At 54.9% G+C, this 13190-nt stretch overlaps 1 long non-coding RNA gene across 1 annotated transcript in view; it reads right to left on the bottom strand.

The window, feature by feature from the left end:
• The window catches only part of LOC144139418 (uncharacterized), a 72581-nt gene that overhangs the window by 45653 nt on the left and 13738 nt on the right, over positions 1 to 13190 (bottom strand). Inside the window, exon 2 of the long non-coding RNA XR_013316201.1 lies at positions 12467 to 12618. This is a non-coding gene — a long non-coding RNA (uncharacterized LOC144139418). The remainder of the gene's footprint in view (positions 1 to 12466; positions 12619 to 13190) is intronic.

Raw genomic sequence — 13190 nt, 5'->3', positions numbered from 1 at the left:
CCCACAAGCTCTGCCGTGGCCGAGGATGCGGCGTAGTGCAGCCGGGCCTGCCGGGTGGCCTCCCCCAGCACGTCGGCCGCTGAAGCGGAGCCCTGCCGCCGCCGCACAGAGCCATCCGAGTACGCCAGGGTGTGGCCCTCAGGGTGTGGCCCTCAAGCAGGCCCGGAATCTCCAGGTGCAGCTCGGCCGCCAGGTCCGGAGGGCGGCTGGAGGGCCCCAAGTCTGTGATGCCCACCACCTGCTCGTACCGGGCCAGCATGCGCCCCATGCGCGAGTGCCGGTGGGTGCGCAGCCGCTGCAGCAGGGGGCCGCCCCCCTCGGCTCGGCGCAGCCGGTCAATGTGGCCCAGGGCCCTCTGCTCGGCCGTCATCTCCAGCATCCACACCCCCGCCTCAGCCAGCGTCCTGTCGCACTGCGAGTTTCGGGGCTGGCCAAGGCAGGCGCGGACGCCCTTTCGATGGTCGCCCTCCAGCTGCCGCCAGTTGGGTCTCCGCAGGGTGACCAGCGGCAGCGCGTACATCAGTAGCCCCACGGCCGAGGCGCTGTACAGCCGCAGGGCTGTCTGCTGGGAGCAGCCTTTGTCCCGGGCGACCATCTTCCGCACGGCCGAGGTGGCCAGCTGTGCCCTGGCACGTAGCTCCTTGGCGGCCTGGCGGAAGTCCTCCCTGTGGTCCAGGGTGAGCCCCAGGTAGCTCACCCTGGTATTCCACTCGAGCTCCTCGCCGTCTATGCGGAGTTTCCTCGTCCTTCCACGGGCGGCTGCGCTCGGGTGCACAAGCATGGCCTCTGTCTTTGCAGCCGACAGCTGCAGCTTGACACCTTCAAGCTTGCACCGCACCGCATCCATAGCCGCCTGCAGCTGCTGCACGACCGCCCTGCCGTCTCCTTTCGGTCCAAGCACCCACAGGGCAATGTCGTCGGCGTACACCGACATGTGTACCCTGTGTCCCCCCCCCCCTCTGGGCAGGCAGCCTGGCAGGGCTGCCATTACCAGGTTGAAGAGGAAGGGGCTGATGACGGAGCCCTGTGGGGTGCCGATATCCACTGGCCGAGGTGCCGACAAGACGTTCCCCACCTGCACCTGCGCCATCCGGCCCGTTAGGAACGCCTCGACGAAGCCCCGCAGCTTCCCCGCAATGCCGGCCTCCTCCATGGCCAAGGAGATGGCGGGGCGCTGCAGGTTGTCGAAAGCGCCCTCCACATCGAGCAGCACCAGGGCAGCCACCTGCCTGGTGGCACGGGCGTGTTCCAGGGCCGCCACCACGTCAGTGATGGAGTCGGCCGCCGCTCGGTGCTTTCGAAACCCCGTAAGCTGCTCAGGGATCGCCTCCTCCTCCGCCACGATGGCCTCCATCCTGCGCAGCGCCACCCGCTCCAGCAGCTTGCACCCGCAGGAGGTGAGGACCACGGGACGATATGCCGTGACCGCCCAAAGGCCCTTCCCCGGCTTGAGTATGGGCCTCAGGATGGCGAGCAGCCACTTGGGCGGCAGCTGCCCCGTCTCCCAGATGCGGTTGTAGGCCATCAGGAGATTGCCGAACCCCACCTCATCCAGGTTGCGGATCATCTGGTAGGTGAGGCCGTCTGCCCCTGGCGCCGACTTGCGCTTGCAGCTTCGGAGGGCACTGCGGAGTTCGCCCTCCGTGATGGGGGCGTCGTTGAGCGGGTGACGTCCCTCGGGCTCCTCCAGCGCAGCCGCGGGCCTTGGTTCCGTCCGGTGCTGTGGCAGGAAGTGATCCGCAAAGAATTCGGCCAGCTCCCCAAAGCTTGCCTGCTTGCGGATGGCCAGGGCGGCCAGAGGGTTGCGGTTTATCCGGGGCTTCAAGATGGAGCGGAAGATGCCTCAGAGTCGACGGCAGCGCGGGTCTGCCTCCGAGCTGACACACAGCTCGGCCCACCGTGTCCGGTTGAGGCGGTGGGCATGTCGTCGGCAGGCAGCATCCACGCGACGGTACTCCGTCCAGTCTGCCCTGTCCCCCGAGCGCTGCGCCCTCCGCTCCGCCCGGTTCCGTACCGCCCGCAGCTGCAGCAGCTTCAGGTCTGGCATGGTGGTGGTCCCCTCGGCGACGGTGCAGCTCCGCGTGGCTCGCCTGGCGCAGCGAACCAAGCCCCGGAACATCTCTGCTCCCTCCCCCAGCTCCTCCTCAGCAAGGCGGCGCCGGAACTGGTCCCAGTGGGTGATGTGGTGCAGTGCGGGCTGTCTGGCCGGCTTCCCGGGTGGTGCAATGTGCAGCGGGTAATGGTCGGAGCCCCATGTGCTGGGCTCCCGCCTCCAAGTGGCCTCAACCCCGGCTGACGCCAGGCTGAGGTCGATGGCAGTGGCAGTGCGACTGCCACGCCTAAAGGTGCACTCACCGGTGTTCAGTGCAGTGATGTTGAGGCGCAGCATGGTGTCCCACAGCTGCTCTCCCCGCGTGTCGATCCTGCCATCTCCCCAAGCAGTGTGGTGGGCGTTGAAATCACCACAGAGGAGATGGCGGTCTGCGCATAGAGACACCAGCTGATCCAGGAGGCCCGAGTCCCAGCTCTGGCATGGACGCACATAGACACTCCACACAGTCATGTCACCACCCGTGCCTAGCCTTAATGTCACTGCCACGCACTTTTGCACAGTTGTTGTCACCCCACTGGTGTCCAGCACCGCGTGCTGCACGCAGTCGCGCACGAACACTGACGCGCGCGAGGGTCCTGGAGGATGGGCTGGCTCGCTGCACGCCACCAACGAGCACTGCGCGTTGTCGCAGGCCGTGGGACTGTGGTAGCCCGTATATCCAGGCAGCCTCAGCTCCGACCCTTCTCCCGCACGCACGTAGCTCTCCTGCAGTGCTACCACGTCGGGCCCGTGCTGCAGCAGATATGCGCTCAGTCCTGCGTGACGGGGGCGAAGCGCGTTCACGTTCCATTGCACCACAATGGGCACTTGAGGCTGCGTGCGGCGGCTCCTAGCCATGGCGGTGCTCGGGGTGCTGATGTCCCTGCGCAGCCTGGGCGCACAGGGGACGCAGGTGAGAGTCCGCAGGCAGCAACTCCCCCAGGGTGCGAAGCACGAGCGTCAGGCCCTCCTGCTGCTGCCGTCGACTCCATCGTCCTCGTTTCGGCCGCGCAGATGCTGCCTGGATGCTGCCGGGAGCTGCCTGGACTTTGTTCTGCTGCTGGGCCACCACTCCACGTCGGCTGTTGCCGTCGCTGCTGTCCGGGTGCTGCTGCGTCGTAACCGCCTTGGCAGGGGCCAGCCCGGGGTGTGCCGCCGCTCGCAGTGCTGCGCGAACTGCGACGCGAGAGGCAGGTGCCTGCGCCCGTGCTAGCACTGCACATACGCGGCGCTCCTCCCGCCAGAGCGGGCACGAATGGTCCAGCACCGGGTGAGGACCCCCGCAATTTGAGCAGGAGGGCTTCTCAGCCCTGCAGGCTGCCCTGCAGGCTGCAGGGCTGCCCTGCAGGCAGCCCTGCAGGCTGGCGATATGGGGGCCCCCACATCGCCAGCACCTCCTCTCGCGATTGCAGCTCGCGGTGGCGTGATCGAGCCGCCCACATTTGCCACACTGCAGCGGCCTTGGTTTGCAAGGCCTCACCGGTCGTCGCCGCTTGTACAGCGCGACTTCCGCAGGGGGTATCGGCGCCGCGAAGCGCAGATACACCGCAGTCCCCCTGCGAACAGCCGACTGCACAGCCACAGGCGTCTCGAGGGAGGCGACGATGTCCTCGGTCGTGATCGTATCGTCGTCGACCACTATGACGCCCGTACTGCGCGACGCTGGCTCTCGGGGGCTCACCTCCATGCCGCGGATGTTGGTTGTGGTCAGGAGAGCCTCCAGAGCGTCCGACGTGGCCGCGTCCGCTGCTACGACGTTGCGGCGAGCGTTTACGCGAACTTCGATGACCCCAGGCAGCTTCGTGAGCTGCCTGGCGATGGCGTCGCTCTTCTGCTCCCCGAACGCCGTAGAGGAGCCCTTCGTGCGGAAGAGGACCGTGCCGAGGGCTGTGGGACGGGCCGGGAGCATGGGCCCATCGTTCCTCTTCTTGCGGGCGGCCCTCCTGCGCTGCGAGCGCGACAAATACAGCTGCCAGGATCCTTCGTCGGCTTGTTTGTTTTGAAGGCTTCCGCCACTGGCCGCCAGGGGTGGAGGCTGCGCTTCTGTTGCGTCCGCGCCCGTGGAGCCCTTGGCGCGCCCAGCACTGCCGGCCGCTGCGGGGGGGTCTAGGTGCGCCCCGGCCAGCCTGCCGCGTCTCCCCTCGTGGGCTGTACCACGCGGCCGGCTGTGAGGCGTGGTTGGTGCGTCCCGAACCACCCGAACTGCGTCCCTGTAGCTCAGCCGGCTGAGCGCAGTGGTGGCAGTAGGCTGCCTCTCGTGCTCGTCCCCAGGTGGCGCAGCAGTCGTCTCGCCATCGATGGGAGCAATGATAAGGTTCGGCAGGTTCGGCAGTGGCTCCTCAGATGGCGCCTGCGTCGTCGCCTCTGCTGCCGCCGCCGCAAGGAGGGACCGAATGGCCGTCGCTATTGCGGAGTCCCTCCCCGACCCGTCAAACATGGCGTCGCCCATCTCCCCGCCGGCGCGCCGACTGCAACGTTCTTGTTCGGGGTGAACGGCGTCCAGTTCGTCCATTACGAACGCGGCAAGCGCCATGGCCAGCTGACCGCGCTCGCCCCGAGTCGTCCGACGCCCGTGCAGTCCCCGCAGGTGCTCTAGCTGCCGACGAAGCGTCTCGAGTGTCGCCACCACTGCGGCGTTGGCCTGCTGCAGCTCGGCGACCACCGCCGCCTCTTCGGCGATAGTTTGGGAGCACTCGATAGCGTCTCTGGCAGCTGAAGGGCTTGAACTAACCTCGCTGTCCAGGAAGCGGTCGATCGCGGCCAGTGTAGCTGGTGTTGCCGGACTGGCGTCTCTGCTGGCGCGTCGTGTCTCGTCGTGCCCCTTGTCAGGCTCCCCGCTCGGTGGTGAGCTTGAACCCACGTCGGCGCTCCCCGTGGCACTCGCGCGCTCGGGAGAGCTCGCGCGCGAGTTGTCCAAACTCATGACTCACCAAGCGTGATCACTGTGGGGGCAAAAAGCCCTATTTCTTCTTGTTAAAAGAAAAAGTTCGCGGGAGCACATGAACAACACGACCGCCATGCGTGGCCCCCTGGTGGCGTTCCCTCCTGCATAAACCTTTAACATTTTCGCAAGTAAGCTCAATGGGGTCCTTAGCAGTTGGCCCAGGTGAAGGTTGTGGATTCGCATTTTTCTAAAGGATCGTCATGCTGGCCGCACTTGGCGCAGGTAAGTCGGCCACGCCAAAAGTTTGTGCCATGCCCGAACCATTGGCCCGTGAAGCAGCGCCATGGGTTCGGGATGTAGGGGTGGACAGAAAATTGTATATAACCGGCACTTATGGATTCTGGAAGAGTGGATCGATCGAAGGTCAGGACAATGTGTTCAGTTGCTATCTGTTCGTCATCGCGACGTATGGACATGCGCTTTACAGCCGCGACCCCCTGATTTCTTAAGCCTTCCATGAGTTCGGCATCGCTTTCGTAAATGAGATCTGCCTCAGAGATCACACCCTGAGAGCCGATGACTGCGGTGGGATGTGACCCGAATCAACAGATCTGCCATGCGTGTTTGATTAAGGGGAGTTGTGGATTGTTGTTGATGTTTTTACTTTAACTACCTCTTCACCAGTTCTGAGCTTTTTGGTGTCATATGTTTTGCTGATAATAACTTCAAAAAATTTCGAAACAAGAAATACGGATTGAGAGGTAACCGGCTTCGATTTGTCCACAGATTCAAGGGTCAAAAAACGAGGGTAGTTATCTGGCTTGAAAGCGAGATTGAAAGCAAAGGAGGAAAAGAAGCTTCCGTGCGGCCCCTTTTCAGTGACGAATCATGTTTGGGGCGGTTAGAAAATATCATATAGCATAGCATAACAGCAGGCGACGGGGGTACTTTCTTCGCTCGGGTTACCCTGATACCGAGAGAGGTCCCGGAGCTCCGTGCCTGGTAAACAGACAGGCAGCCCATCCGCAGCAGCGTTACCATGACTCCGACGGCCACCGTTCGTCGTTTCTCACCCTCCACCTATAAACACATTGCCACGGTTGAATACAGCTTGTTTGGGGGCTCGGGGTCCGCGGTGTTGCTAATATCGTCACCAAGATTACTCAAGGTGACCTGTGCGTTGGCGGTCTGGAAACAAATCCGCGTTATTGGGTACGCAAAGAATGTACATATATTCTGAAGCATTCAGAGAAATATTTTGCAAACCATCTTGAACGGCGTGGGGTGCTTTCTTCAGTTTACCAAGTTGCGTAGCCCAACATATTAAATACAAAACATGCATCTGGACAGAGCCTTAACATTCTACTTCTGATTGTTTGAAAATAACAATTAAGGTATGTAACGCGAAGAACTCACAACGACAAAACGAACGCAGTTAAAAAAAGAAGACCAAAAAATTACAATGAAGACACACGCGAGATGCGGCGCCAAGGTCATCAACACCAGCTACGGCACCGAGGCGTTCCAGACCACAGCACGAGCTTCACCAGCCGCCACGGAATCGGAAGCTACCTGCTACAGCTGCCGTCAGCAGCGGCAATGCCTCGAAAGCAAGAAACCCAGAGGGAGTAGGAGGGTGTAGTATGACCGGGATTCACGTTTTTCTGTACCCGGACCCGCGTTGTGCTCAATAATGTCCGCCGCAATTGCAACCTCCCAATCTGCACCTCCTGAGACATTCGGGTCGCACGGCATTGGTACGAGGCCGTGATGCCCCATGAGGGCTGCGTCCGATACTCTGCGACGGGAGCTCTGAGCGCGTTCTACTGCGGCAGCCACGCGGCGTCCCCTGGACATTTCAACGCTGCCATGGAGCTGTGCCCGTAATGACCAAGTACGGTGTCCTAATGCTCCGTTGCGCGACTGGGACATTTTCCAGTTTGCTTGAATTCCTTACAGTTTTAAGTGCGAATGCACTTTATAAGCGACCCCAAACTATCCACCGCCGGCGGCGGCGGCGTCGGCGGCGTCCGCAATGCTCCTCTATATTTAAAAGAAACAGCATCCGGCGCCAGGTTCCGATCCGAGGACTTTGCGGCCGCAGCGCGACGCGCTATCGACTAAGCCACGGAAGCCACGCTGATATCAGTGTGAGTAACGCGCATTATATCTTTAACGCATTCAAACTACGTCGTCAGCGGCGTGCGTTGGCGACTCAGCGGCGTTATAGCGGCTTGATAACTGCGTGGTGTACACGTGATACTACAAACCCGATGGAAGAGATGGAAGAGAAGGCGGCGAGGCGGTGGGCTGCGGGGGCCGAGCGCAAGCGCCGCAAGCGGGCCGACAACCGTGCATTCGCACTTTCACATTCTCCCCCTCGGGGAAATGCACGGGAAATTTTCTGTACCGCTTTCGCGCAGTTCACCATTGTAATTACTTCCCCAATATTTTTTACTCCATTCTATATATATACTGGGGTTTCGGCATGATATAGACTAGTTTTGTTTACAGCTTGATTTTGTATTTATATACTCTCCCCGAACCTGGCAATACTTGGTGTCCACGGCAGAAAGAGGCTACTTTGTGTCGTAAACCCCAGAAGAAACTTATACTGGGCCCAGCGGAGTTACAAGAACTAGGAAAGCGCTTCGGCTTAAGCGGTGAAGCTGTTCAACAACGTAGTTGTGGTGATGTACTGCGCCGGAACGTGGTTGTGTGGAGCTGACCAGGCGAATAACGTCAAAGTGCGTGCCTCTACAGAGGAAGAGGAATACGGAGATGGCGTGTGCTCTGGTTTGCTGGGTGCTGAATCTCGTCAAGGCGGGATTGCTGCACGGTGTGCCGGGCTCCTGGATTCGGACGGACATAGCTTCACCTTTCCCGAGCACCGGGCCCGTTCTTGTGGCGCCTGTCGAGGTGTCCGGGAAGCCCTCGCCATTTGGTGGGTGGTCTTCAGAGCGTTCATGGTGTAGGCCCGATCGGAGACCTGGGTCCACGCCAAGCACCCGAGGCCTGACGTGGGGTGTGTGCGACCCCACAAGGGCACCAGGCCGCCCGTCGTCAAGCGAACCCCGCGCAGCGTCCACGGGCCAGCAAACACTATCTCAGTGTCACGTGGCTGTGTGCGATGTCGAGGTCTCCGGCTGCCTTTTCCTTTGTGTGTTCCCTTTGTGCGTGGTCACGTCGTCTTCCTGCTAATCAGAATATATGTTTCCCGGTGTTCCGCACTTGATGTGGTCGCTCCGTGCGAAGGTCTAGCGCGAGGTGCTAGCGGGATCCTTCAATGCAGGGTTATCGAGCAGCAAAATCACTGGCGCGAGGAGGAATCCCAAGAGCCAGAGAGAATGTTTGTGAAGAGCAAGCGCCCAAAGAATTAGATGCAATACAAAACGCGCGGCCGCAATTCATGTGGAGCAAAACAACATTGATAAACAAACAGTGGAGCTACGGATAGGGCTCGCGGAAATTGATGCGACGTGAAGGTAGCACTTTATTTGGAGCTTGGTGGGGAATACTATGATAAATCACAAGCTTTCTCTCCACCGTTCTCTAGTTCAGACCAACTTCCGCTCCCTCTGAAAGAAGCACGGGTTGCCAATTAACCGTGGCAGTGTTACGTCACTGCGTTACATCGGGTGACCCTTGAATGACATGATCAAGGAACTTTGCTTCGTCCCCAAGTGGCGGTATTCAATTTGAATATCGGTGGTTTTGCTGAGTTTGATGATCACCGCGAATCATGTCTGTCGGACATCCCGTCTCAAACATGAAGTTCTGTACCGGGACATGCCCGTAATAGTTAGGGAGGTTCACGAGCCCACATTTTATTCCAGAGTGTCCGTCTGTCGAACAGGGAGCACGGGCCGCATAATCTCAAATAACATACTTCGATTGGCGTAAGTTTCGAGATATTGCGAACAAAAGAAAAACCGGTCGGGCGGGGAAAAGATCCAAGGTAAAACTCAGCTTTCTACGCAAAAAATCGACTGGTGGGAATAAGCGTTCGTCCAAAACGCGTCCACACACTCCCGTAAGTGCAGATGCATGTAGACAGCTGGTAACATACAAGGAAAAAACCAAATCACCACCATTCCAGACACGTGTATGGAAGAAGCACCATAGGGACTGCAGAAAAAGGGACGAACACTGCGCCATCCGGATCGTTTGATTGTTTCTTGCGGGTGTGTTTCACGTTAGCGCCTGACCTTGCAAATGCAGGAAACGAGTGGTATTCGGTCGGTGAGCTACCGTGCTATCTTCAAGCTGATGTTTGCGCCCCCTTTCCCTCACTCCCAATTACCGGAACCTACTCGTTACATTACGATATTGGGCTCAACCAGGCCTTGACCTTAAAAAACCAACCCGTCTCCTCAATCAACAGTAATTTAGAAAGGACCCTCACAGTTTGCTAATTATCACTGAACTGATACACCTCGACAACTACCAGTTGATGCGTTGCCACCAAGCAGTACAAGGACGCGCAAGTTTTATTACCAGCGTCACCAACCCTCAACGACCCCACAACCATTAAGATCCGCACCAGACCACCCACCACAGCTAAAGAACTTGCTGTCGCTCTTGAGTTGGACAGCACAGTATACAATACGATCCTGAAGGGCTCCCTGCCAGCCTAGGGAAACTACCTCACCTGCGTTATCTCCATCAGGCTGTTTCTTTTTACACCAAACAATAATTAACTCACACCCTTTGTAGTCACTTCCGAACCAAGGAGTGCAAAGACATGGTTGCGGTTTGTGCCACGGCAACAGCAATATACTCAAGAGCAATAATGACTGCACTGAATCCTACTTAGGCTACCTTGCATGACCCATTTACGCCACTCCTATACCAGCCCGATAAATGGACCTGTAAATAACTTACACAAAGTAAACACCGACCACATTAAAAGCAAGTAAACAGATCCGAGGCGCTTGGGTTCATAAAATTCAGAGACCCTTCCCTCAATATACTACACATGCTATGTTGCCTACCCAACACCTACCAGCACGCTAATAACGCACTATATACCTCATGACAGCTATATCCTCCCCGACACCTAACAAACCACCATTCCTGTACATTACCCTACTCAAGTAGTTACAGCTGCGGACAAGTTTCTTTTTTATTCCTCCAGCAAAAGGCGATGTAGAATGCCACGCGAGTAGTTATGCAGCCTATAATTTTAAATGGGCTTCAAACACTCCGAATGGGAACATTAGTAACATAATTATTGGTGTTCCCAAGAGAGTAAACATACCAACGCGTGATCAACCTCACTAAAAATGGTGGAATACCCCGTTTGAAGGTTTCGGAAGCAAAGTAGGAATACCATTTATTTTTCCGCCACGTTGACAAGGGGCAAGGAAGTAACAAATATATGGCTATGCCTTGACATACAGCAACCACGAAAATCCTTTTAAAGTGCATAAATATTATAGAAAATTGAAATCTAAGCAGTCATATAATTGCGAATGTGAGAAAAATTGAGAAATATTGTCACTTTCTTACGCTGCCAAGCAATTCTTTATAGATCTACATTATAAAAACACTCTTTTAATATCAGCCACATAATGAAGCGTCGAACTGGAACAAAATTACGCCCACCTACCCTCGCGGCAACCGTGGTGTGATGCGACGCTGAAGGGGGTTCGATTGTGCGTTTCCGTTGGGTCGATTACTCGAATTGCGGGAGCAATCGTCGGTTAATGTGAGAGACAGAGAAAGAGAGCAAGCGTAGGGCGGACGACCGTCGACTGAGAGACCGGCCGGAGCGCGGCACTCAAATGCGTAGCGCGCCCGAAGGAGAGGGGACCGGGGAGAGAGAGAGGGTACTGCACATGCGCACAGCGCGCTTGCGCCGCGCGCAGCGCCGCCAGCCGGCGGAGTGAAAGAGCGCGCCGCAGTGGCCATACCACAGATGTTGGTGTAGAGGGCGCGCTATCACGGCGAGAGGAGAGGGGGTGAGTGGAGGAGAGACGCAGCTGTGCAGACGCGGACGACAACGACGACGGACGCTGGACAGGGCCGCTCGCAAGAGATGCTCCTCTCAGCGTCGCATCTAAAAACAGTGCATTGTTCTTCACAAAGTAGAAGGTTTTTGTAAAACGATATTTTTACGAAAATAGATTCAATTCCCGGCCCAATTTATCGTCCGCGGCAACGTTTCACTCTGAAAATTCGTGGTCCTTTCCTCAATATTCTGGATATTGTTATGATTTTGTTTATAGAACATCTTTTATAGAACATCTTTGTGTCAATTAGTACATGTCTTATAGAATAATCAACGCAAAGGTCGTTCAAATCTCCTTTTAGCTCTCAAATCTACTCAAAAATAGGCAGGACCCTTTAAAATGTTGAGAGTAAATAAATATTACAAAAGCAATCACTGAATCTATAAAACCATCTAGCGTTATCCGACCTTCTTAAGTGTGTCTGCAGTGCATGGCTATAAATGTAATAAAAATATCACACATCCCAAACCAAATAAACGTGTTGCTAAAATCGCCTTCCCATGCCCGAAAATTTCCATTCAGCGGTAACTGGACGCGACGACCTCAAACACCGAGGACCTTGAGAACAACGAACCTCAACAACCCAAGTATGTGTGTTTCATTCCGGTAGTGCGGCCGCTTTTCCGAAGGAGGCAAGAAGTTATGTCATAATTTGGACGCACAATTATGAAGTTACACAGACGGCCGAAATTAATCTAGAGCTCTAGCCTGCATGGCACCGCTTAGCACAGATGTAGGTTCTGCGCTTAGTACCCCGTAATTAAAAGTATTGAAGAGGTGAATAAAAATTTATTTATCATCATCATTACAATATATTGTTGCAAATATACAAAATTTATGCAGAAGGCCCTGAATAACGATATCAAACTATCGTATATGTACGCATCAGAATGCTAGTTATCGCCTTTGTTGTTTTGACTTTCCGGTATTCTTTTCGCATTTGAGAGTTTTATTTTTTTCCTACGCACCGACCAAATGAGCATGGAAACTCTGTAGTACTCATTGAAGCATTCATGTAGCCTTATACACTGAAGGCAATCACAGCACTGTTTCTTTACTATTATGCATGACGATTGCTAGCCGAAAGTGCGGCTAATTTTTGCTGCATGAGGGAATGTTGGCAATATCTGATATTCCACGGCTGGTATACAACGGCAAAATTACGGAAAAGGTTGTGGTGATATTCTGAAATCATCATTTCGTGTTCTTTATTATTTAAGGCTCAATAGTTTAAAACGTTCAGAAAAAAGCTACCTTCATTTTTTTTCAATAAATCTTAACTTAGCAAATATCAGCTGTATAGATGGATTATTCGGAAGCATACATAAAAATATTCTAGAACGCTGAATGCGCAAAGGTCGTCGTTTTGCAGAACGAAGCTTTCTTTCTCGAAGTCGGTATCACAAAAGTTAGCCCCTGTTTCTTAACAAGCCATAAGTTAAGAAGTGATATTTATGTGGCCGTAAGTATACTCACGTCTTGCCATTCACCCGCTGGTATCGGGCGAAAATATAGTGAGTATGGTTTAGATATATCATTCGGTCTCTTATACACAATCCACTGTCGTTCAATGGACCCACTGTAAAACTTCTCCTTATCAGCCAGTTCGGTTGAGTGGTGGCCAAGGACTGCAAAAACATTTTTTCTCAGGTTCATTGCTTTTGTGACCGCCAAATATATCATAAAATACAAAATACGATTTCAAGAATTTTCTCTAATTATATATCTTCATAAATGAATGTTCATTCAATTATGGAAGCGTTGCTTGTGTGTATGAACATGTGTACCAGCAGATTGCGAATCGATTTTTGTAGTGAAAATGCGATCGAGACGGGTGGCAGCACCTATAGATTTAAAATCAGGATGTGTTTTTAGAAAATCTAATTGCTTGGTATAGGTGTGATAGATGGTAGTTAATGTAAACATTTTCTTATTCTGTGAATGAAAGCGCACGTCCTTTAATGTTTTGCGACAGCATGGCACACTACCTAATTCATGTGGCATGACAACAAATACCTCAGTAGAGATTTAGTATTCTACGCATACAATTCAATAATCCCCCGCCAAAGCATATATTCCCTCGTTCTAAAGAGAACAGAAGTTTTTACGATTCCGCACATAGTACGAGAGCTCCTAAATCGATGTGCTTAGATGCGAACACTAAGCAATTGTAGACACAGCCGATGTGGAAACATTTGAC

This window comes from Haemaphysalis longicornis, unplaced genomic scaffold (genome assembly GCF_048455015.1).
Source record: "Haemaphysalis longicornis isolate Haplotype H1 unplaced genomic scaffold, Haemaphysalis longicornis Haplotype H1 scaffold_5, whole genome shotgun sequence".
Lineage (NCBI taxonomy): Eukaryota > Metazoa > Arthropoda > Arachnida > Ixodida > Ixodidae > Haemaphysalis > Haemaphysalis longicornis.
Note: the sequence above shows the minus strand (reverse complement) of the source record. Positions and strands in the feature narration are given on the sequence as shown.